Source organism: Lissotriton vulgaris, chromosome 5 (assembly GCF_964263255.1).
Source record: "Lissotriton vulgaris chromosome 5, aLisVul1.2, whole genome shotgun sequence".
NCBI lineage: Eukaryota > Metazoa > Chordata > Amphibia > Caudata > Salamandridae > Lissotriton > Lissotriton vulgaris.
Window position 1 is genome coordinate 1672764490 of NC_141693.1, and position 25284 is coordinate 1672789773.

The window sequence follows — 25284 nt, forward strand, 5'->3', positions numbered from 1 at the left end:
CAAAGTGGAGTGTGGTGAACTGAAAATGCCTGTGGCCTACCGTGAACCGTAGGTAGCGCCGATGGGTAGGCAGAACGGGAATGTGATAAGCATCCTGCAAGTCCAACGCCACCATCCAGTCACCAGGGTCGAGGGCAGACAGAACCTGAGCCTGTGTCAACATTTTGAACTTCTCCTTTCAGAGGAAGTGGTTGACGTTCCTCAGATCCAAGATAGGACGCAGGTCTTTGTCCTTCTAGGGCACCAGAAAGTAGTGGGAATAATAACCACAATCTTACTGATGGGGCAGGAACTCGCTCAATAGCTCCCTTGGCCAAGAGAGCCATAACTTCCTGGAGAGGAAGGGCCAAGTGATTCTCCGACATGCGATGGAATTGCAGGGGCAAGGATGGATGGGTAGTCTCGAAGGGGAGTGGGTAGGGGGCACAGGTGGACTGGCCCGCCCGCTGGCCCCCAGACCCAAGATGCTGGGCCCACGTCCCCGGCAGCTCTGAGGCTGGGCAGCTTGCGCCGGCATGTGGCTCTTGGAGGAACGTGGGGGAGCACCCCTTCCGTAGCCCCGTAAGGGGCGAAAGGCAGACTGCATGGGGCGAGATGTAGTCGCGAGGCCCAATGACCTGGCTGTAGTCCTAGAATTCTTGAACTGCTCAATCGCGTGGTCTGCCTTGTCGTCAAACAAGCAACAACCATCAAAGGGCATATCCAAAAGTGTTGATTGGACATCACCAGAGAAGCCAGTGGATCCCAGCCAGGCATAGCATCTCAGGGCTACAGGCATTGAAATAGTCCTGCCTAGTGAGTCGGTGGTGTCCAGCCTACAGCGAATGGTGAACTTTGCTGCATCTTACACTTCGGCTACTGCAATGGAGAGTGCGGCCTGGGCCTCCTCCAGGCACTACGGCAGCACCTGCTAAAGCACATCCCACACGGAGTGGGTGTAATGGCCCAAGAGACATGTTGTGTTCACCAACCGTAGTCCTAAGCTGGCAGAAGAAAACATCTTCTTCCCAAGGAATTCCAGCTTCTTGGATTCCCTATCTGAGGGAGCAGTAGGGAACGAGCCTTTGGAAGTAGAGGTATTGGACTACCAAGCTCTCAGGGGTAGGATGTTGGGAGAGGAAAACGGGGTCGCCCCGGGCAGTGGCATCAGGTAATCATCCTATCCACAGGAGACCATGCACTGTGCTTGGACCACGTGCCCAGAAGAATATTCGTGAGGGCCTCATTGAATGGCAGCAGGGGCTACGAAGAGGCCACTGCCGGCTGAAGCACCTCCATTAGGAGGTTAGTCCTGACTGCCACCGTAGGAAGCTCAAGGCCCAAGGCCTCAGCCCCCCTACGCTCCCTCCTCCATAGCCATGGTAGTGAAAGAAATCAGCCAAGGTCTAGTCATCACCCAACTCCTCTCTCCACTCCGGGTCTCCAAGTTGGTCTGCAAGAGGGTCAATAGACCTCTCCCAGTCCTCCTCATCCTCCCCTGGCTGCCACTCAGGGCAATAAGGAACACCAGGACAGAAAATTGGCACAAAAGTGTCGGTCGGCGCAGGTACCGGCGTTGGCGAACGCTGGTCCGGCTCCGTATCTAAGTCAAGGTGGAGGCCGGGGTCAACGCCAGCTGGGGACCCAACTGGCATCGGAGGCAGCAATGGTGTAGTCAATGGATTCGGTGCCAGAGGTGGTGTTGTGAGGTCGACTTGTGCCGATCCGGATCCAGACCAGGATCCTTGGGGGCCATGCGGCGCCGGGGCCAAATCCAGCAGCGGCAAAGACCTATAACTCCCAACAGTGTCTACAGGGCCCGAATGCTCGCTGACGGAATCGGGCTGCCCAAATATGGAGTGGAGAACTTTGTAAAATGTACGAAGTTGGGCAAGGGTCGCTCCGGGTCCCGGAAAGGGGGGGGGGAACTCAAAGCCGACCCAGCAGGCTCCGCACACAGAGCTGAAGGACGACAACCGTCCGCATCCCTTGTCTCGTCGGCCAACGGATGGGGCGAAGGCGAAGATGACAGTGCTTCTTCGGCTTCTTCTTGAGCTTCGACTTACCTGAAGACTAAGACGAGGAGTGGTGGTGATGGCTCTGCGACCGGACCCCCAAACTCCCACTCAACCGGGACTTCAAGCAGCGCGGAGACGACTGCCGGGCTTCCAGAAGCTTTTGGGTCTGCTCCCACAAAGACATCGGGCCATGGCTCAAACAGTTGGAGCACGACTTTGGGTTGTGATCGCGCTCCAGACACCTAAGGCACACTTGTGTGGGCCAGCCACCGATATCAGCTTATGGCAGGAGCCACAAGGCTTGAGCCGGTCGCTGATGTTACATCCCTGTGCATGAGGAGTCAAACGACTCAAAAAGAAGTCGACAAAAAGTGAATAAAACAGTTTTCAGAAAGTGACTAGGGTACCGCTCTCTCAGGATCTGTACTGGCTGGCACTGAAAAAGAAAGAATTGACGTCAGCGCACAGAGGCGGTGTCTAAGTAGATACCGCAACGTCATTCCAGCGATCAAGACCACAACGAAGAACATGGGTTCAACCGGTGCCACCTACTGATGCGCAGGGGTACTGCAGAAAAAAAATTCTCCGGATCCAGTCTGACGCCTGGGGGTAATTCTAAGGTAAGGAATCTATAACTAATAGTTTCTTTTCAGATACATGGGTCAACCATATTTAACCAATATTATGAAAAGTATTGGAGTAAGGGGATAAAATATATACTATTCTCACTCCAGTTTATTCAACAGTGAAGAAAATGTAGGACTTCAGAGGGCGATAATGTATTATTCCCAAACAGTGTAACAGTAGGGAAAGTGTTGGGTTTCGGAGGGATTAGATTTACTATTACCATTGCAACCTGGTGACCAGAAGAGAAAGTGTTGGACTGCAGGGGGGGTTCAATTTACTATTCCCGCTTCAAACAGAACAACAGTAGGGAAAGGGTTATATTTTTGAGGGGTTAGACTTACTATTCCTACTCCAAAGAGAGCAATATTAGAGAAGATTTTGGACTGCGGAGGGTTAAGATTTACTATTTCCGGGGGAGGAGCCAAGATGGCGACCGGGTCGGACGCGTAAGCTCCGAGCTCCGCGAGCCGCCCTATCCTGCATTGATCTCCTGGCATCAACCCGGAATATTTCTCGCTCAAACGGAGACATCTGAGCTCGGATGTCGTTGGCGTTCTTTTGAGACCTCCGCCGCCCATTTCCGTGGTGGATTCGAGCCGTTCTCCGGCCCCCGACTCTGGCCCGGGACCGGGCGCTGTATGCCTGGCACTGGACACGGCTGGGCGCTGTCGGCCGGGCACGTCGCAGTGGCGCGGGCTGGGGCAGGAGCGCTACAGATTGCTGCTGCGGACTACATCGTCTCCCTCTACAGCGGTAAGGTTCCCGCTGGGTCGCCCGGCCTCCGAGAGACACTGGACTCTGGTCGTGCCGGTCTCCGCCCGCCTTGCTGATTACGGGCGGGCTGGAGTCCATCTTGAGGTGCTTGTCCTACCGCTGCCTATACGCACCGCTGGCTGGAGAGTAATCCTTCACCCTGCCCTGCCCTGGACCTGCGTGCCGCTGGCTTGTTGGTGGCTCTCGCTCCTTCTGCTCTCGTTGGCGACGCCATTCCCCCCACCTCTGCACCGTGAACTCTTTATAGGGGCTACCAGGACGCCCCCTTCCCCGTAGGAGAAAGATGGCGGCCTCTTTGTTCTCTCCGTGCAGTGTCCTCACTACGGAGGATCCGGCTGTTGACCCGGGGGAATGCTCGTGCGATGAAAGTCAGCTGTCACCACAGAGGGAGCCGACCTATGGTGCCATCCTGGCTGCCCTGCTCAGTCTTCGAGAGACATGGCGGCAACAAGCCCACATCTTGGAGCGAAAGGTAGTGAGAGCTACCTCGCATATTAAGGGACTGGGCTCGACTGCCCCCCCGCTGCCACTGCCTATCCCTGTTCAAGAGACTGCTTTACACCACGCGCGTGGAGATGTGCGACCGGCCCCTGGATGTACAGCCGTCTGTTCCGTTATTGCCGAGGAAACTGCTACAAGGTCGCTATCCGCTTTGTTGCCTGCAACTGTATCTATTCCTTCGACACAGGGGTACCCCCCAGAAACTTCCCGGGCGCTGGTCCCCCTCCCTGCCTCTGTGACTTTCTCTCCGAGGCTCCGGAACATGTATCTCCTTGTGGCGGGGGGAGCGACTTGCCACCTGGATACTGATATTGCTGATGATTGGGAGTGTTCACCTCCTCCTCCTCTTTGCCTTTATTGTTGGGTCTGGCCATTTTGCTTCTCTGTCCAGCTAGAGGGGAGTGCAAGGCAATGGCCATGTCTGATTGTTTTTCGGCGCTCTGGTCAGGGCTGAGGATCCTCCGCACAATGACTTGCCCATTGCCTGGTGATGACCTGACCTGAAACGTGTTTACTCTGTTCAATCCATTGGGGGGATGCTTCTCTTAATATAACTAAAGCATTATTGGGTAGGCGGTGCCATCCATTTTGTGCATGTGAGTCTCCCCCTTCTTCTTTGTTTCCATCTGGTTCCTTTGCTGATAAGGGGGTCCACACTCGTAATATGCTGGGGGCTGAAGGGCATCTGAAATCGGGTCAGGGCTAGCCTGCTTGTTGGTTGCATTGCTTTCTACCTGAGGGGGGTTGAGATCTAACTGCTGTGTGGAAATGTGTGGCCCGCCCGCAAAGTACGCATTGAATCTTCTAGCTGGCCGGGAATTATTAGGTAGCGCTTAGCTCTCGCTCTCGACGCCTCCTTAGCGATACTGCATTATGGTTCACGGCGCGATCGGAGCCCCTATTGACTATCCTGATACCTGGCGAGCCATCGGCTCTGTTGCTTTCTGGGGTGTCTGACCTGCCGATAACGGCTGTTGGGACGGGGGGTTGCCAGTAATGGGTGGCGTCCATTTTAACTCCTTGTCTTCCTTTGTTTGGGACGGCCATCTTAGTTGCCTGCTGCTCCCGGCTTAACACTGTTGCACCTCCGATGGTTTCTTCTTTCACGGCCGCAGTCCTAATATCCTTTTGCTGGTCTTCGTTTTTAGGGCCCTGGTCCTGGGTGGCACGGGGGTCTGGAGATGGGCTATTTGTTTATATTTGTTGTGAGGTCTTTTAATTTTGGAGCTCCGTTTGGGGTACTAATTATTGCCTGCTCGCTAGTTTAGTGAGCCTGATTATTGTTGGCTCCTCCCCACCTTTTTCCTTATTGGGGGGTCTTCGACTAGTTTGCACACTTGTCTTCCCCCTATATGTCGAATGAGACGCTTTTTTCTTATATGCCTTTTTTCCGATCTTGGCTTTACTCTCTTCTCTTTTCTCTTCCCTTTTCTCTTTCTTACTGCATTTCGGGTTTATGGGGCGACAGACACTCTGCTGGGGGGGGGGCAGGCCGTAGCCTCTGCATGTGTGTAGGGTGGGGGGGTATGTTTTAGTTTAGTTAATTTCTATGGTATCTATTTATGTCCTTTTTATAATTTTTCCTTTCCTTGATCTGGGTCTGTAATGAGGGTTCTGAGGAACGGGTAGCGCTGTGGGTGGTACGTAGATGTGGACTGATGCTTCTGTTGTTGGGAATTGTGCCGCCAAAATGTTGGGTGTTATTACTATTGCCATGTTTATTGCTGCCTGTAGGTACTGTACGTGGACTGTATGGACTCAGTTCTCCTTGACTTACTTTTATCGATTTATGTTTACAAAACTTTTAAAATTAACCTTCATTGATCCTCCTCCTTGGCGGCTTGATTCACTTTTGTGTAACTGCTATTATTTGTTGCTGCACTGCCTGATACCGCTGGGGGGGGCCTAAATAGTTTGCTCTCGTGCTCAACTGTTTCGTGGCCGGCCTGACGGTTGTAGGCCCGTATTTGTCCTCCTTTTTCATGCACAATAAAGGTTTTCAAAAATTTAAAATAAAAAAAAAAGATTTACTATTTCCACAATAGTCAGTGCAAAAGTAGGGAAAGCAATGGACATGGGAGGGGTAATATTTACTATTCCCGCTCCAGTGAATGCAACAGTGGGGAAAGGGTTGGACTTCGGAGTGGTTCAATTTATTATTCGCTCTCCAGTCAACGCAACAGTAAGGAATGAATTAGATAAAGCAATAATGGAAACGTGTTGGACTTCAAAGGGGTAAGATTTACTATTCCCACTGCAGTCTGTTCAACAATAGAGAAAGTGCTGTACTTCGGAGGGTAAGCTTTACTATTCCCACTCTAGTCTTTTCAGAGAAACCACTGTACTTCTGAGGGGTAAGATTTACTATTCCAACTCCAGTATGTGCAAAGGTAGGGAAAGCCTTGAATTTAAGAGAGGTTACATTTAGTAGTCCCACTCCATTCTGTTCAACAGTAGGTAGACTACGTCACTTCAAACATATTAGATATTTAAATAACCCTATTAATTTAGAAAACATATAAAGCTCTTAATATAAACATTATTACTTTACATAATATATATTAACAAAATAAAACACTGTATAAAATTCATAACACAATCATTTTCAATTAAAAAAAAATTAATTTAATATTACTTAATGAATTTACCACCCTATAATCCTACAAACCTAGCAGCCCACACCTAAAACAGAACTAAAATATATATTTATTACTTAGTTTACAAAATAAATAATTAATTAAATATTTATTTATACATCAATGACAGTTATTTAATTAACAATTAACTTCCCACCCTGTACTCCTACAAACCTAGCAACCTCTAACTAAAATAAATCTGTATTACATAATGTAGATAATTAATAAACAATGCAATAATTAATAATAAATGAATAATGAATTGTTTATAAATGATTACTTAATTACCTTCCCAACCTGCACCCCTACAAACCTAGCAGTCCGCATCAAAAATATTAATAAAATATACGATTATTACACAATCTACATCATTAATAATCAATTAATAAATAAATACATTGGTAATTCATTATTAGCTCATTAACTTCCCATCCTATAACCTCACAAACATAGAAAACCGCACCTAAAATGTACGTAAAATAAATCAATATTACATAATGTACATAATTAATATCACTCACACGTACTTTAAAATTAATAATGAAGGGGGCATGGCTAACCGTCATGGCCGACCTGACGTAAATCCGATCGGCTCCGCGCCAGGTAGCTTAGGGGTTACCAAATGCCACAAATCCAGCTCGACCTAAGCACCCGGGAGCTGTGGAGGCGGAACAAGAGTGAGAACAGTCCCCCCGGTGCAATGTGAGGAGGCAGAGATTTATCTTACCTGCACCCGCGACGAATCAAGACGGAGGCAGTCACCCTGTTCGGCAATGAGGACTCCTGCCCGAGCAGTGGATCACGCTAAAGACCCCGCATTCAGAAGGCGGACTGGGGGTGCTGGAGGTCCAGTTTGTGTAGCTCCCTGGAGTTGACTGCACAGTTGGACTGACTTTATCCGGCGCCACCGGCGTCCACGCGGGAAGTAACGCTCTCCCACCGGCGACTCTGGCAGACGGAGCGGGGACCCCCAGGGGGCTGGAGATGCTTGGGGACCCACCCAACGGCAATTGACAGCAGCGGTGAGGAGCGGGTGAGGGCCCTTGTACCAAAACAGCCCGCCCAAGGATTGTGAGAAACACAGTGCCTGACCCTAAGATGGCTGCCGCCAAAACCACAGTTGATGGACAGAATGCAGAAAAATGTCATACATTCACCCCAGTACAGAGATCTGGGCCTAAATCCATCGTTTTTTTGCACTCCACACCACCCCAGTTCAGACATGTCCATATGGATTGTTTCGTGCATATTCTTGGCCTATCAACTACCCAATAGGGTTCTTCTGGGCAAACCCAAAGCACATTCTACCAGGGGGAAGGCTTCTACAACAGCCCTTCTTAGAAATGTGCCTATGTCAGAAATTTGTAAAGCATCTACTTGGCACTAAGTTCATACTTTCACCCGCCATTACTGCTTGAACTCTGATACTCAGATGGATGCCCAAGTTGGGCAAGCCTCTCTGAGGAATTTGTTTGCTTGATGCCATGTTAAGATGCTGAGTCACATGTTTTTCTATACTATTTGCTCGTCCACGAGGTACTGGGTATGGGCTTGCTACTCTATTCAGAGCTTATGACTATTGATGATTATCCCCTGGACGAGAAGGATTAGTTACTTACCTGTAATCCTAGTTCTCATCCAGTGGTATACTCATCAAAGTCTTAAGCAACCCTCCCTCCTCCCAGGACGAGCATTTTTAGTATATTTGGTGGTGATTGCATCTGTTAATCAGGTTGCTACAAGTTAGTACACCATAAAAAAGAACTGACCTAACTGTCACCTATGGTGTATGATGGGAGCAGAGGTGCTTCTGGAGGTCTTAAAGGCACGGTGTCCCAGTTCTGGAAAGCCTTAAAGGCAAGGTGCCAGTTTTATTTACTGTACTGTGATGTTTATTCATCTATGCAGCCTTTAGGCCAAATGCCTTCTATTACCTGCTTTTCTTTATGAAAATAAAGGTTTTCTTGTATGACACTATTTCAGTGTATGTTCTCTATTACAGTATTTATGTGTCAAATACTACTTTTTATGCAAGAAAAACCTATGCAATTTTGGCATGTTGCCCTATTGGAAATATGTTAGACTGCATATTTATGGTTATTATATACATGTATAAATGTTTGTCGTGGTAGTGCTAGGCACTTGTTGGTCACGCATACACACATATATATATATATATGTATATTTATATATGCTCCGGGATCCCGCACGTGGACCCGGATTATTCAGTACTTATGACTTTGATAAGGATACCCCTGGAAGAGAACTAGGATTACAAGTAAGTAACTAATCCTTTTACCATCTCATTGACACGAAATTCAGTGATAAAATGAAGTGAATGGGCTACAAATAGTCTGTGGTTGATATTTTCGTATATGTGCACCCCACACTGTTGTAAAGATGACAACAGTGGGTTCCCAGCCTGGTGACAGAATGAGGCAAGCATGTGGATCAATGAAAGATGCAAATGTTGGAGAACTGTAGTTACAGGTAGTACTTTATTCTCATTGCCCTGCACTGCTGAACAGTGTGACATACCCAGTCATTGATGGATTAAACCCAGATCTTTTGACTGGGTTTGAGTGTTTGATTGGTTCAGATTCTCCGTCCATTACCACCCCCTTTTGTACCGCTTTTGGCCGCCATAAGTGTGGCAGGGTATGCGCAGACGTGAGTCCCTTGCTCACTTTGCCACTGGATTCAAGCAAGCCGGGCTGAAGACGGCTGAAATGCCAGAAACCGGTCCTCGGAAGCTTGTTTCCGGTCCAGGGAAGGCATGGCTTGGCAGTTCGGACTGGACTGTTCCCATGAGGCACAGGATCAGACCGATTTGCATATAGTCATGTCTGAACTGGGGTGGCAGAGTGGGCTAAAGAACGTGATGGATTAAACCCGGATCTTTTGACTGGGTGTGAGTGTTTGATTGGTTCAGATGCTCCGTCCATCACCACCCCCTTTTGTACCACTTTTGACCCTAAGATGGCGGCGGCCAGGCACCAATCCAGAGCCTTGTGAGAAGGCCCAGGCTGGAGGACTCCCACCCTCAATGAATATCTCCAACACGTCAATGCCCCAAGGAGGGCCCTATTGCAAACGTCAACCCACCCCAAGCTAGATCTGCCTGCTTGCCCCAGTCGTGAGAGTCTCTTTGGCAGCATAGTTGAGAAGGGCTGAGGCACCAATCTCAAGAGCTTCCCTATGGTCTAGAGGAGCGCTGCACCTGATGTTGGGCTAAACGGCTCACTGAGCATCCCAGAAGCAAAGTGGTGGTCCTTGGATCACATAGGCACCCTGGTCATGCGATACCCGTTCTGGAACCGAGAAGTGGCGGGGACACTCGCTGGACATCCTCCCCTCCGCTGTGACGAGCCCTGGTCTCCGTGACTTCTTGCCTCCACGCAGCTGAGTCACCCTTCTCTGTGTCGGAAGGCTCTCCTGGTCTGCTCGGCTGAGTAAAGTTGGAGAGTTGCTGCAGCACCCAATCCCCCACGTCCTTTTCTAAGGCAAGGAAAGCCCGCACAAGAGGTGGGTGAAGGTCCCTATGCCACCCAAAAAAGCACAAACCCGTAAAGGTCTTCAGCTTCTTCTCCCCACCACCAAGGGGGCAGTAGGCAAAGAACCAACACAATCGGACGATGATATGGCGCTCACAAGAGAGGACCTGATATCCTCCCCTTGGAAATTCAAGCAGTAACTCAGGGATGACATCAAGGCCGACATAGGGGCCTCCCTCGACGCACTCAAGGAAGAAATGGGGGGCCGACTGGTGGCTCTACAATCTGACATTTACTCAATTGGGACCCGCGCTCTCGACCCGGAGGCAAAACATCAGGTACTGGAGGGCAGCATGAGACCCCTGGAGACCCACTCCGAAGACCTTGGCACACAGTTGAAAGCCACGGTGCTCCTCTGGAGGACCTTGAAAACCGCTATCGCAGGGAGAACATACGAGTGAGAGGCCTGGAGGAAGGGTGCAAGGGCCCGGATTTGGAGGTCTTTATGGTGGGGCTCTTCTCAAGAGTACTCAGAGATTCTGAACCAGAGGTCCGCCTATAGAGAGGGCACAGAGTGGGGCCTCGCTGCCAAGGAGATGCCAGAAAGCCCGGAGATGTGTTAGCGAAATTCAGTTCCTTCAAAACTAAAGAGATGGTCCTCCAGAAGGCATGGGCCCTGGTCAGGATATACTTTCAGAACACGAAGTGCTCGCTCTACCAAGATGTGGCCCAGGTCACACTTGCCCGGCACCAACAATTCCGACCCGTCACTGCTGCGTCAAGAGAACGCGAGGTGAGGTATCGTGTGACATACCCCTTTGGGCTTGCTTTCAGACTGGACAAAAAAACTACCGCTGCATGGAGCTAGAGGAGACAGAAACTATCCTGAGCATTGAGGTGCCAGCCACAACACACGTGGCGGAGGAGAGGAGGGCAAAGGCGACAACGGGCCCCAAGAAGCAGGGGGGAGGCCCTTGGCTCCAGCAATGAAGATCAAGCAAAAATACTGTGAGTTGACGAACTCCGGGTTCTCTGACGAGTAGAGAGCCTTGTTTTGCCTGAGTCGACCGGGCAGTCCAATGGTTCCAACACCCCAATGGGGTCGCTGAGATAAGCCTGGTCTGTTCCCAGTCATGCTGTCATTATACTAATGTGGGGGAGAGAAAGGTTCAAACTTACCATGCCGGACACAACAACTAAAGAGCTTGCTGGCTACTTGCTTTTTTCACTATATACGGATCTGTTATTGTGCCTTGGCGGCGGAATATGGTCCGCCCCAGACAATGCTCGAAATGAGGTTCTACTCTTTGATAGAAGACCCCCGAAAGCAGGTTTTTGGACTAAGTTTGATAATGTTAATTTTTTTCTTCCTTTTGGTTTTCTGGTGTCACGGTCTACCTTGCTTTTATTGTTACTAGGTTGCAGGCGCAGGGTGGCTGGATGTGGGGAGAACATAATGGGCATTGTGCAGGGGAGGGTGGGGGGGCCTAGCTGCCCTGGTTTTGTTGATGCATAAAGGGGATTAACTGTTTGACATAGAACGTAAAGGGGCTTAACATCCCTAACAAGAGGCAGCGGATCTGGAAATTCTTAAATGATCACCAGATTAAAATTGCCACCCTCCAGGAGACGCACCTCCCGAATAAAGAGGAACACCGACTGAAACACAAGGCATACCCTGAGGTCTTTCGCTCTTCGGCACGCACCAAACATAATGGGGTGGCGTTGCTCTTCCACACTTTGTGAGAGGTTGGCCTGGCATATGCTGTCCACTATTCTAGTGGGCACCTTGCACCAGCCCAAACAAACCTTATTGATGATAGGTTTAAAGACAACCATTATTGAAAGCTATCCTAGCGGTAGCTATGGAGAGCAGCCTTCAGGCTAAGTCTTGAAGGAGTGTAAAGCAGCTTGGTTTACCAGATTATAACCTCTTGAATGTCTAAATGAAAAGAGAACCACACAAGGTATATATATATATATATATATATATATATATATATATATATATATATATATATATATATATATATATATATATATATATATATATATATATATATATATATATATATATATATATATATATATATATATATATTTCTTTCTAAACCCTCTCTAGTAATCTCTTCATGAGATTACAGAGCAAAGTAAACAATTTAAATGCAATAGAACTTCAGTAAATAGCACAATATATACTGGACCCCAGGGGGGGACTAAACCATATATTAAGAAAGTGGTATAAAAACATCAAATTTACTACACACAAGGCCTAGATCCTGTAGAATCGCTAGTCACACAGGGGACCCATGGGGGCCGCTTACAGTGTGAGAACACAGCCGCGAGACGTCGTTAGCTTCTACGGGGAAAATCGCAGTTGGAAATTTAAAGATTAAGGACACTTAGGAGAGGACTTTGAGCAAACCCCTTTGGACATAAGGGTTTCTAGGGCCAACACCCACAGGAGCACCGGAGTACTCAAGTTCACTCACCCAGGGAAGCCAGGTGCATAGGTGTCTTTTGGTGTTGGGAATCGTTGTTGATTTCAATAGCGATCTGCTGCAAAGTGCTGCTGCCGTTTAGAAGAAAAGTGTCCAGTGTGATCAAAACCTGGATCAAAGATGTGAGGAACCTGAAAGCAGAGGGGACAGTCTGGGCCACTTGCCAGTGACCAGGGGGAAACAAGATGAATGCCCACCGATGTCGGGTGATTAGGGTGTGAAGAGGTGAAGCTTGACTCTGCAGCCACAAGGACCAGGAGGCGTCGACGACGAGCAGGAGCTGTATTCGAGCTGTCCCACAAAGGATGTCGAGCGCTGCGGTGTTGGTGCATGGATTGGACCCAACAAGCCTTGGCAACAGCAACCCACGCAGGGAGAGGAAAGATGCTTCGGTGTGGACCAGCAAGGTCCAGGGGACTCACCGAGTGGTGGAGAGTCAGGGCACGTCTGGAGCAACAGGGGAAGCACAAGGAAAGTCAAAGTTGCCTTCTCAGGGACCCACCAGTCAACGGACCAGGGATTGCAAAGGTACCTTGAGCGAAAACACAAAGGGCCAGCTCACGGAACACTCGTGGGTGGAAAAGGTGCTCAGGGTCTGGGCTACAAGTAACCCAGTGCACTGCTTCAAGGGACGTCGAGAAGCTGATGCACTTGCAAATGTGCGCGGTGTACAGGGGTTCCGGTTCCACGGTACCCACGAGTGCTGCGGGCCTCAGCTTTGCTGGGGACTTAGGGCTGCCTCAGGGAAGTCTGTAAATCCACCTCCTATGTTGCAAATACTTTGGAGTCTGGCGGGAGCTTCGGAGATGCACACCGGTTAGATGCGTCTTTGGTGCCTTCCAAGCAGGCAAGTAAGAACAATTGTTACTTACCTGTAAACAGGTGGTTCTCCAGTATTAGTGTCTTTCATAGATTCACATGCTTGAATATTCCCCGTCGTCGGAGTGGGAGTCCCACGGTAAATAAAATAGAAATTATATACTATAAATATATATATGTAACAACATAAAACCTGAAATATGTACTAGAAAAAAGGCATAAACAGCCTAACCACTTTTCTACATAGGAATGCATGGGAAAAGAAAAAGACCATATGCAGTCTATCCTTGTCATTATGTTGGTCCAAACTGCAGCCAATCAGGCGTCAGAAACCCTCTAGAACCTTCTCCTCAGAGCTCAGCACCTCAGATTTTCGTAGCACAAGAGTGACCAAAGAGTCTATGAGGAGAAGAGAGCCTCTGAGGGGATGAGGGAGGGTCGCATGTGAATCTATGAAAGACACCAATACTGGAGAACCACCTGTTTACAGGTAAGTAACAATTGTTCTTTTCCAGTATTAGGGTGTCTTTCATGGATTCACATGCTTGAATATAGAATAGACAGCAGTCAGCACCAAGCAAAAGTTTCCATAGTTACAAAGCATAATAGAAGACTGAAAAAGCATATGATGGGATATATGTATAAATATCAACAGTCAATAAATACTTGGAAACCAATAGGAGGAGGGTAGAACAGAGGCTCACCTTATAGAAAAAGATTACGAAGCACAGCTTGTCCAACTGCGGTATCCGCTTCATTCATGGCATCCAGACAGTAGTGTTTCGTAAACGTGTGCCTGCTGGACCATGTGGCTGCTCTGCAAATTTGCTGTAACGGGACACCAGCAAATAAGGCCGTTGAGGACGCCATCGATCTGGTAGAGTGGGCTCTCACTGAAGACTGCAGAGGCTTGCCTGCCCTCTGATGGCAGAAAACAATGGTCGAAGACACCCAACGTGCTATAGAAGGTTTGGTAACTGGACACCCCTTTTGAAAACGTCCATAAGCCACGAAGAGCTGATCAGATTTGCGAAACGGAGCAGTTCTGTTGATATAAAACTTCAAGCACAGCTGAATGTCTGTGGTCTGCAAAGAAAGTCTTCAGAAGAATGGGTTCATTGATGAGGAAATCTGAAGGTACCTTAGGTAAAAAGGTAGGATTGGTGCGAAGCGTCACCCAATCCGGTTGAAACTGCAGAAACGCAGGATTGATCGTGAATGCATGAATGTCACTCACGCGACGTGCAGACGTTAATGCAAGGAGTAGAGCCACTTTCCAAGTGAGATACTTTAAGTCAGCTCTATGGATTGGTTCGAATGGTGATTTCATTAGTTGTGCCAAAACAATATTAAGGCGCCAAGCAGGGGGAGGGCGCCGAATAGGTGGAAATTTACGGAATAGTCCCTTGAAGAACTGACGTATGATTCTAGAAGAGCAGAGGGAGGTGGAGCCATCTTGGCGGAAGCGTGAAATTGCCGCCAGAAAAACTCTTAAAGAGGCATGAGACAGTCGGACTGAGCCAATTGCAAGAAGAAAGGGAGGAGCTGAGCAGGCGTTGCACGAATGGGATGAACACCAGCAGCAGCACACCAATGGCAGAACCTTTTCCATTTCAACTTGTAGGTCTTTATAGTTGAAGGAGCTCTGGGTGGGCAAGGACTTCCCGGCAATCTTGCGGAATGGCTAGATAGGCAAATTCACAGTGTTCAGGTTCCAGGCTGATAAACTCAGAGAAGAGGGATCCATATGGTAAACGAGACCCCTGTCCATGGTGAGCAGATCCATCCGAGGATGTAGAAGGATGGGCTTGCATTGGGACAGCAGAAGCAACTCCGAGAACCATGCTTGACGAGGCCACCTGGGAGCTATTAGAAGGATGTGGCAGGGTTCTCTCTGCATCTTCCAGAGCTCCCGAGGCACTAGAGGGATTGGAGGAAAGGCGTAAGCAAACAGATTGGACCAGTTCATCAAAAGGGCATTGCCCTGAGACCCTCTGGGGGGATGCCAACTTGCGTAAGATGGGCATTTTCAGTTCTCTGGTGTTGCGAAGAGATCCAGCGCCGGGCGCCCCCATCGCCGAAAAATCTTTTCGAGAGTTGGTTAGTGCAGCTCCCACTCGTGGGTCGATGACTGGGACCTGCTGAGGGAATCCGCCAGGAGGTTGGATATTCCTGGGAGATGAACTGCGGTGATTGTGATTTGGTGCGTGAGCGCCCAGTCCCAAATTGACTGTGCTAATCAAGACAGCACTGGAGATTTTGTTCCGCCCTGCTTGTTTATCTAATGCATGCAGGTTGTGTTGTCCGTCTGTATCAGAACTGACTCTCCTCGAAGCACGGGCTGTAATGACTTGAGCGCTAGAAATATAGCCATGAGCACCAACCTGTTGATGAGCCAGGCTTTCTGTGGCAAGGTCCATCTTCCTTTTACGGAGAGGTCTTGGAGGTGCGCCCCCATCCCTCCAGAGAGGTATCCGTCGTGAGTGTGAGATCTGGATTGACGGATAGGAATGATGTCCCTGCTGCAGGGTGCCTGGCTGTGCCCACCATCGGAGAGCCCTTTTCATGCGAGATGTGACACAAACTAGGTCGTTGAAGGAACCGGTGATTTGACGCCACTGTCCGTCTAATTCTTCTTGAATGGGACGTGTCCTTAATCTGCAATGAGAAATGAGTGCGATGCACGATGACGCCATTCCCAGAAATGACTTCAGTAGTCGGACTGAAACGCACTGCCTTGACAGCAGAAGTGATACTAGACGCAGAATCCGTTGTTGACGTTCCAGGGACACAAATGCTTTCGCCAAAGTTGTATCTAATGTGGCTCCTAGAAAATCCTTGGAAAGAGCTGGACACAATTGGGATTTCTCCAGATTGAGAGACAGAACCAAGGAACGAAACACTCTCTGGCAAAGGGATGTATGCTGAATCAGCTGTCTGCGAGACTGCAACTTCAGGAGGCAATCGTCGAGATAGGGAAATATCTGGACACCTTGGAGACGTAAATAAGCCATTACAGGCGCCAACATCTTTGTAAAGACTCGTGGGGCGGATTGAAGGCCGAATGGCAAGACCTTGAACTGGAAATGTTTCTGCCCCACCCGAAATCGCAGAAACTTCCGATGACGCTGGAGTATTGGGACATGGAAATAAGCATCTCAGAGGTCGATAGTTGTCATGAAATCTCCGACTAAGAGCAAACGCAAGATCTCTGTAAGCGTTAGCATGCAAAATGATTGACTCTTGAGATACTTGTTGAGCGCTCTCAAGTCCAATATTGGGCGCCAATCCCCGTTCTTCTTTACGATAAGGAAAAAACGGGAATAAAACCCCTTTCCTCTTTGAGTCCTGGGCACCACCTCTACTGCACCCTTCTGAATCAGAAGATGAACTTGATGGAAAAGTTCCTTGATGTGAGGGGGTGGCGGTCCGGAAGGTGGAGTTGGAGGAGGGATGGTGACGAATTCCAACGCATGGCTCTTTTCTACGAGGTCTTGAACCCAAGGGTCCGAGGTGATGGAGGACCATTGAGAACCAAACAGGGAGATTCGACCTCCAATCTGCTGGGTTAAAGGCAAGTCATTGTCGTTTATTAGAGGATCCCCTGTTGGAGGACTTTCCTCTATAGGTTTTGGCTGGTTGTTGGCGAGACGACTGTTGTCGTTTATTGGAGTAACGCTGGTTGGTTTGATTATAGGAGCGATATTGATTGCTTCCTCCTCGAAAATTAGAGTTGGTGCCTCGTCCTCGAGCACCCCGAAAGGGCTGCTTTTTAAATTGTAGGGTTCCTAAGGCACGTGCAGAGTCTGTATCATTTTTAATGGACTGTAGTGCCTCATCAATGTGAGCCCCAAAGAGTGATTCGCCATCATACGGCATGTCCAGAATCTTTGCTTGAACTTCCTGACGGAAGGAGGTGGAGCACAAGCAGCCTTGTCTTCGTAAGACAGCTGCTCCCGCAAGCTGTCGGAAACCAGTGCAAGCTACATCAACTGCACAATCAATCAGTTCTTCTGATGTTCTTTCGACTTCCTGGAGAAGTTGTAACGTCTCCTTCTTGAAATCCTCCGGAAGCATAGCCACATAAGCAGACATGTCTGCCCATATCTGGCGGTCGTATCAACCCAAAATGCCATCGCGTTTGCCCCCTTCACTGTGGTGGAAGACACATCGAGGAGAACTTGCGGCCTATAGCGTCAAGGCGACCGCCCTCACGGTCTGGTGGCACTGTGATAGTGGATGCCGGATTCCGGGATCCTCGCTGGGCTGCCTGTGTAACAACCGAATCCGGCTTCGGCTGGCCAATGAGGCATGCTGGGGTTCCTACAGGCGCCTTAAACTTCTTTTCCAATCTTGGCAATTGGGCAGGCAAGGAATTTGGTGTTTTCATCAATTTTTCTCCTTCAGCCCAGATGAAGTCATTAATTGGAACAGTATGAACCTGTTTAAATGGCTGACTTTTAAAATTGTAGAGGAAACAATCCTCCTCTCTTTGGACACGCAGTAACTTAAAACGTTGAGCCGGTCTGTCCATTAGTTGATGAACACTTGCAATATCTACAGGAGGAGAATCCCCTTGCGGCACTTGAAATGGGGACAGTGTTTGAGCCCTATAGTCATCCCACTCCGCATCCACATCTGTAACCTCCCCCTCTTCTCGTTCAGGTGGGTTCTCCTCCTCATCATCCGGATACACAGTTGCGTGCACCTGAATGGATGTATGTCTCTGAGTCACTGCAGGTGGTGGAGGCACGAAAGGAGCAGCTGACTGCTCCGCCGTAGGTGTTAAGACGGAAGGGACAGTAGACACCTGTGGCGATGGAGGGAAACGTCTGTTATAATCATCTAACATATTCTGTTGGTTAGAGATGAGCGACAAAGGTAACGGCGCAGTTGGAATTTGAACAGGCACTTCTTCAGCTTGGCCATATTGCTCCTCCTCATCATTGCTGAACTCTTGACATTTTGTAATTAAATCCGATGGACTTTGAGCGTTAGTGAAGGACTCATGCACATCCACTTCAGACTCCCGGTCTGAGTCTGTAGCAAACAAAGGTGAGGGAGGCAGTGTATCACCAGAAAGTGCAAGGTGGCCCCTTGGAACCTTATGAACCATGTGAGGAGCGTCATCCTTTGCAGAACCAGTGGAAGACAGTAGCAGCAAAGGCAAAGAAGCAAATGTAGATGGCATCGTAGTTGACTTTTCCACAGTTGAAGACTCCATTGCCGGCGGCAATGATCCTGCTAATGGTGCCCTCGTCAGCATCAGCGAAGACGAAGGTTTCTTGATCTTTGTCGTCGAAAACTTTGTCAACGGTGTCATCGTCGACGAGGCAACCGTTGACGGTGATGTCGTCGACGGCAATGGTGTCGTCGACGGAACCTTCGTCGACGTAGTCGTTGACGGGACCTCCATCGACGGCAATGGCTTCTTCGTCGACGGGGCTGTGGTCGACGGAACACTTGTCGACGAAATACTCGTCGTCGAAGGCGTAGACGAAGCTAGCAACTTTACAACTTTCGTCGACGATGATCTAACTGTCGACGGAAGTTTCTTCGTCGACAATGACGAAATTGGAATGACTGACAACACAGTCTTAGAACTGAGGATCACCTTCATCATCGACGACGACGACGTCGACGTAAAAGCTGTCGACGATCCAGAAGCCAGCGTCGTCCTGACCGTCGTCGTCAATGTACCAGAGACAGCCAATCTCGTCGACGGAACTGTAGTCGACACTGTCGTCGACGGAGCAACAGTTTTCCTCACAGAAAGACCTGTGGAAGTCGCAGTAGTAGCCTGAGAGCCAGGTATCGTGGGCCCAGAAGTAGCAGGGAGAGGTGAAGACACCGCAGGGACCAAAGAAAGAGACATTTTCTTCTTTTTTATAAATGGAGAAGGCAACTCCTGCACACTACTTCTTTTAGAGGCTGCTTGGGAATGGCCAGACATGAGGCTTTCAGCATCAGAAAGTACATGCTCCTTGTCTTTTAGTCTCTGAAGCCAGAGGAGTAAAAAATCACCTTTCAGGCAGGCACAGTGCAGAATGTAATCTTGGGAAGAAAAAGCCCTCTAACGCAATCCTCGAGCGTTACTGTAAGAGCTGCAGCAACATTACTATTTAAAAATGCATTAGAAGTTGGAAATGATTGGAGCTCTGCTTTAGGAATCCCTAACTAACATGTGACATGATAAAAATCTGAGAAAGTTCGCCCCTGGGCAGCAAGACAACATTGTGTTATTGTATGTACTTTCCTTCAGTGCGATTTGGACCCGTTTCCGCTGTTGATTTAAAATACTGTACACTGAACCACGTGCACGAGTACGGGTGGGACATGCCGGTTCGGAGGAGTGGGTGTTGGAGCAGAACACACAGCAGGGATGCCCTCTCTCACTCCTCCTCTTCGCCCTGGCCATTGAACCCCTGGCGGTGAGGATGTGAGAGGAGTAGTGGCAGTGGGGTATCCAGGGAGGAGACACAACCCATGTGATCTTCTTATACGCGGACCATGCCCTCTTTTATATAGCTTCTCCCTGATTGGCGCTACCTAGGCTCCTGCAGCATCTTGAGGAGTTTGGTGAGGTCTTCGGATTGCAATTAACCGACACAAATCCCAGATTTTTCGCCTGGCTTGCATGGTCACATTGCCATTGGAGAGTCTTCCTGACCTGGGGATAAGATGGGAACAGGCTCATTTTCGGTACCTTGGCATCCAGGTAGCACAAATCTGAATGTGGGTAGGGTCATAGATGTGCTGAGACGCTGTGTGGCCTTTTGGAACTCATTGCCACTCTCATTGATGGGTAGGCTTGCAGTGCCCAAAATGGAGATGCTGCCTCTGAGCACTACAAAATTAATTTTGCCCGATTCCTACCCGGGTCTTTAAGCGGCTGGACTCCGTGCTCGTCTCTTTACTATGGGCGGGTGGACGAAGTAGAGTAGCGATGAACACACTGACACGTAGATATGTAGAGGGGGGACTGGAGAGTCCATGCTTGGATTTATATTAGTTTGCTGCGCAGCTTCAGCATGCGCCCCATTGGTTAGAAGATAAGAGACAACTGGGAAAAATGACACTATGCTTTACGAGTACACTCGGACATGCTTCTGATCGCACTGATGCAGGGTAGGGGGGTCTCTGACGATCTGCCCTATATAGTAAGTCACACTGCGAATATAAGGCAACAAAACAATACAGGTACTGAGACACGCTCCGTTTTACACAGAGCTTCCTATTTGGATCCTTGCTCCCATAAGAGACATGAGCCTACTGCATATGTCCTTTCAGACGTTGAAGGAAGGAGGTTGCGACGTCCTGGCAGACCTCTACGCTCTACCTGAATAAAACGTTTATTTCATTTGAGCAAGCCTGTAAAGACTTTACACTGGGACAGGGTCATTGCCTACATTACATTTGGCTGATGGAGATCGCTAGAATAACTTGGCCCACGTACCCTAACATATCCTGCAACGCACGGTTCCAGCTGATTCATTACAACTTTTTGCACCGCACCTACCTTATGCTCTGAGACTAAAGAATATTTCCTAGAGTCACACAGACACGTGCCCCAAATGTGATGCAGAGAAGGCAGATTGTTTACATTTAGAATAAGGATGTTCTGGGCTGCAGCAGTTCTGGCCCCGGGTTGTGGCGAAAGTGCGCAAAAGCACAGGTCTCCACATACTGGAGGAGCCCATTTAATGTCTTTTGGGCCATGTAAGAAAACCCAGGAAGCAGAAATGGCATACAAACTGCTACAACTGATGATAGTGTTAGCTAGGCGTAGAATAAATAGCCTTCACCTGGATGGGTCAGAGAGGCCCAGACATAACAGCATGACTTAGAGATGTGCGAGAGTGGACGCAAGCAGAAGAAGCCCACATGAAATTAAACCATAGGGATGGTAAGTTGCAGGCGGATCTGTCTGAGTGGCGGGAACTGTGCAACTCTGCCCTGAATTCAGCATGAGTCTGAAACAAGTGAGGGTAGGCCTGGTGGGGATGATAATGGATCCGGAGAGCAGCAGTAAATACATAAATGACAGTCGTGCGACACCCCCTGATCCCATGCTACAAATATAATGTTTTACATTACCTCATTGTCATCTGAAACTTAATATGTGGGAGGCTGTTGGCCGCAGGGCACCTGATAATGTGCCTAAGTTGCTTGCACCTCAATGTTTGCTACATTGTTTGTTAAACACCAAAAAAAAGAATACAAACTGTATGTACTTTAATAATGTTTCGTACTTTTTGTTTACAGAACATTCCCAGTCTGACTGTGGAAAATAATTAATGCGTGTCAGCCTATAAAGATGCAGTGCTGAACCTCATGCAATTTGTGAAGCTGTAAATAGCGATAGTCTCCTTTCAATTTCTCTATACTAACGTAATGACTTGGAATTAATATTTGCACTACAGAGCTAAATGTGTATGTTTTTATTAGTGCACTTGTTCTCAACATCATTTTTACAGCATTTATTTGGGATTTTCACTGCCCCATGGCATCTCTAGTGATCTATCTATGATAGAGGGGGAGAGAGACCGAGAGAGAGAGAGAGTGTGTGTGTATATATAATTACATACAGATCTATATGAGATACAGGTTTACTAATCTATATAGGCACTTATGACTATTTATTCATTTATGGATCTACAACTAAATATATATATGTGTGGGAAGGAATATACAACTATATAATACTAAATAAGATTAAAAACTGAGGGGCAGATTTACAAGAAACGTAAGCATCTTTATAGATGCACCAGTTTCCTTATGCCTGAGTGAAAAACCCTTGTGCCACCATAGATGCGCTGTATTTATAATACGGCGCACTATGGCGCAAGGACTGACAGATGCGTAAAAAATTCTGATGCACCTGTTGGTGGAAAAGTCACGCATTGCTGGAGTTGTGCCGCAAGCACGACGCAACTTCAGCCATGCGTGTTGTGGCATATTTCCAATACACTGCGTCACTCCTTACGCCTGCTTCAAGCAGGCGTAAGGTTTTGACACAGTGGCGTCCTGAAAGTCAAGCAGTGAAATCTTGTAGATTTCACTGCGTCACTTTTAAGAGGCTTTCCTTTGTGGGAATGCCTACCCTGCATTGATTATACCTGACGCAGGTATAATGTCACGCAGGGCTTTACAACGTGATGCATCTCGCTAGATGCGTCACATAGTAAATTTGCCGCATGTTTCATGCCGCCGTTGCGTCACAAAAGTGATGCAACAGCAGCTTAAAAGTGACGCATGGGGCTTGTAAATCTGCCCCTGAAAGTTTTGGTATTGTATATAAAGTGGGTTAGCCATATATACTACCTGACCTGGGGTAAGTAGGTACAGTATTAAACAATGTGGTTGCGGCAGTTAGAACAGTTATATATATATTTACAAAGATCACACAAAACAAATATAAATGTGATCATTAGATTCACTTTGTAATGATTTATATTTTTTGATTTTTTCTTTTTAGGACCGATGCAGTACAAATCAAGGCACCTAACACTATGAGTCTTATATATGCTAAATTGTTTGAAACAGTAAAAAAATACTTTATATATACAGTGCTCAAGGTGAAAGTGTTGGTGGCAGTTTTTACTATTTATTCCGACCTTGACATACACTTTTTTTATTACTTTAAAAAAAAAATTTTGATGGGATAATATCAAAACATTCTCTAAATGTAAAAAAAAATATGAAAATGTGCAAAATAGAGAAATGCCTACCCAGCAGTGCCGGTATGACTTGTACTGCTATACATGTCTTAATATATTTCATGTATATCACAACAGATTGGATTCTGTGCTCACACTCTCCCTTATCGAACTGTGCTGATGAAGTGAATGATGTCAAAGTTCTGAAAGTTTTAACAAGTCATCTGCCATTTAATGGCCATATCACGGTAACAACATACAATTTCAGTATTACGTGGCTAAAGGTTCAATCTTCTTCAATGAAAGCTGTATGCTTTATAGATCACTTACTGGCATTTTCTGCGAGTAGGCTGGAAACCTCTGTCTCCTCAAGAATAGGGGGTTCGTTAATCAGTGACACTTGCACTGCATTATTTGGGCAAGGGCTGACCCCATTGGTCGAGGTCAGTGTCACATGAGCCAAGTCTTCTTTCCCCTTCTCTCTCTATAGATGAAGGACGAGGCACAAAATGGATCATAAATAAATGAAAAAATAACATAAAATAGGAAAAATATAACAAAAAGAAAAGATAAAGGAAGACCATTCACCGATGCCAGAGGAAAATGCAGAGATATTGTATTCGGAAGAGATTTCTGTCCTCAGTATCCTCCCTCTAAATTCTGAATGTCAAAATGAAGGACAATACCAGTTAATTAAGTGTACACCCCTTTCTGTCTTAATAGTCTGATGATTGGAGAGATAAAACATTCCTGTTCTTAACAATATCGTTTTTAGAACAGCTGTTATTGAAATGTGTAATTCATAAATATGTATGTCACAGATGACAGAATAATTGGGCAAGTGTTGCAAAATCAATCTTAAAGAAATGGCTATGGCTGTAGTGCCAACATACATATGCAAATTATATCACCTGGTGATGATACTGGTTCTGGGTATTAACTTTAAGAAATGGTTATTTAAAAACCGATACTAATAAATCTAAGGGGATGTGAAAGCAATTTGCAACGAGATTTCTGTACTAACAGACCACATCACAATTTGCCTATGCATAGGCTGGTGCAAAACGACATGCCTGATTAATATGAATTAGGCAGGCTGCTTATCTGTGATTCCTTAAATGCATTCGAAATATAGGGAATTGCAAATTTTGCGATTCCTTATTTTGCAATGGCTTTTGGGATGATACATCACAAAAGGCTTTTTCCCATTCGCAAGCGGGCCTTTTCTGCATATACCCTTGATACATCTGGCCCCAAACAGTAATAGATACTTTTCCAAATGACAAAAAGAAGGAGAACGCCCATTTCACATACCCTTTCATTTGAAAATGGTTGCAAAGACACTTTTACAAGTCAGAAAGAATGTTCCAACTTACAAAATCGCTTTTGTTTATTGTGAAAAGCCCCATTGGTATTGAAACTCTGATTTTTAAATCGCAAGGTTTACACCCGCAAAAAGGCTGTCATCTGGCCTAAACAGACTTAATTTAGGGAGCTTTTAATGATAAAAGAAGGGTGTTCTTCATTTAGCCAAAACGTCTCTTTTCTATTTTCGGCAAAGGACAAACTGGGAAATTCCAGATTGTATCACACAAGCAGGCCAACACCTCTTATCATCGATAATTAAAGAACAACTTTTCATCAGATTAACCTGTTCTATGCCATGTTCGGCTATATGTGTTTATAATTATATTACAGTGATATATGGACAAGTACCCTTAAGGATTTTCCTGGGGCAAGCGAAATGACCAAAAGAATTGTGAAATCAGAAAAAGGGTATGAGATTGCAAAAGTTAAAGCAAAGAGAGCTGCTGAAAGAATCGATGCATTTAGAGAGAAGGGAAAGGAAGACAGGATATCCTTTAAAGAAAGGCAGTGTACTCTATAGAATATGCTGCAAGACGAAACATTTTCAAAATAGAAAGCTGGCATGGAGATCAAGCGAGCTTAGGTGCAATATCAAAGTAGCTTGAAGGAAACGGCAATATTTCAAATGATATCAGAAGTATCAACAAAAAGCAATATCATCTACTAAATGTACTAACTAGGAATCAATTGAGCTTCCTTTTTTGTAAACTTGTAAATCATTTGAAATTTTAATGAGGTCAAAGTTATTCGCACCTATTAATAGTGCCAGTCCAGCTCATGAGGGAGACTATCTCATTCTTCGTCTCACAATACCACAGGGAGAGTAAGGTACGAAAGTAATTTCATTCATACACTAGGTTTAAAGACAAAAATTGATGGATTTACACGTGCTAGTTTTTTTTACTTAG

At 47.1% G+C, this 25284-nt stretch overlaps 1 protein-coding gene across 2 annotated transcripts in view; it reads right to left on the reverse strand.

Moving 5' to 3' along the window:
* MAPT (microtubule associated protein tau) overlaps positions 1–25284 on the reverse strand; it is a 1161691-nt gene that overhangs the window by 126541 nt on the left and 1009866 nt on the right. The window lies entirely within an intron of this gene.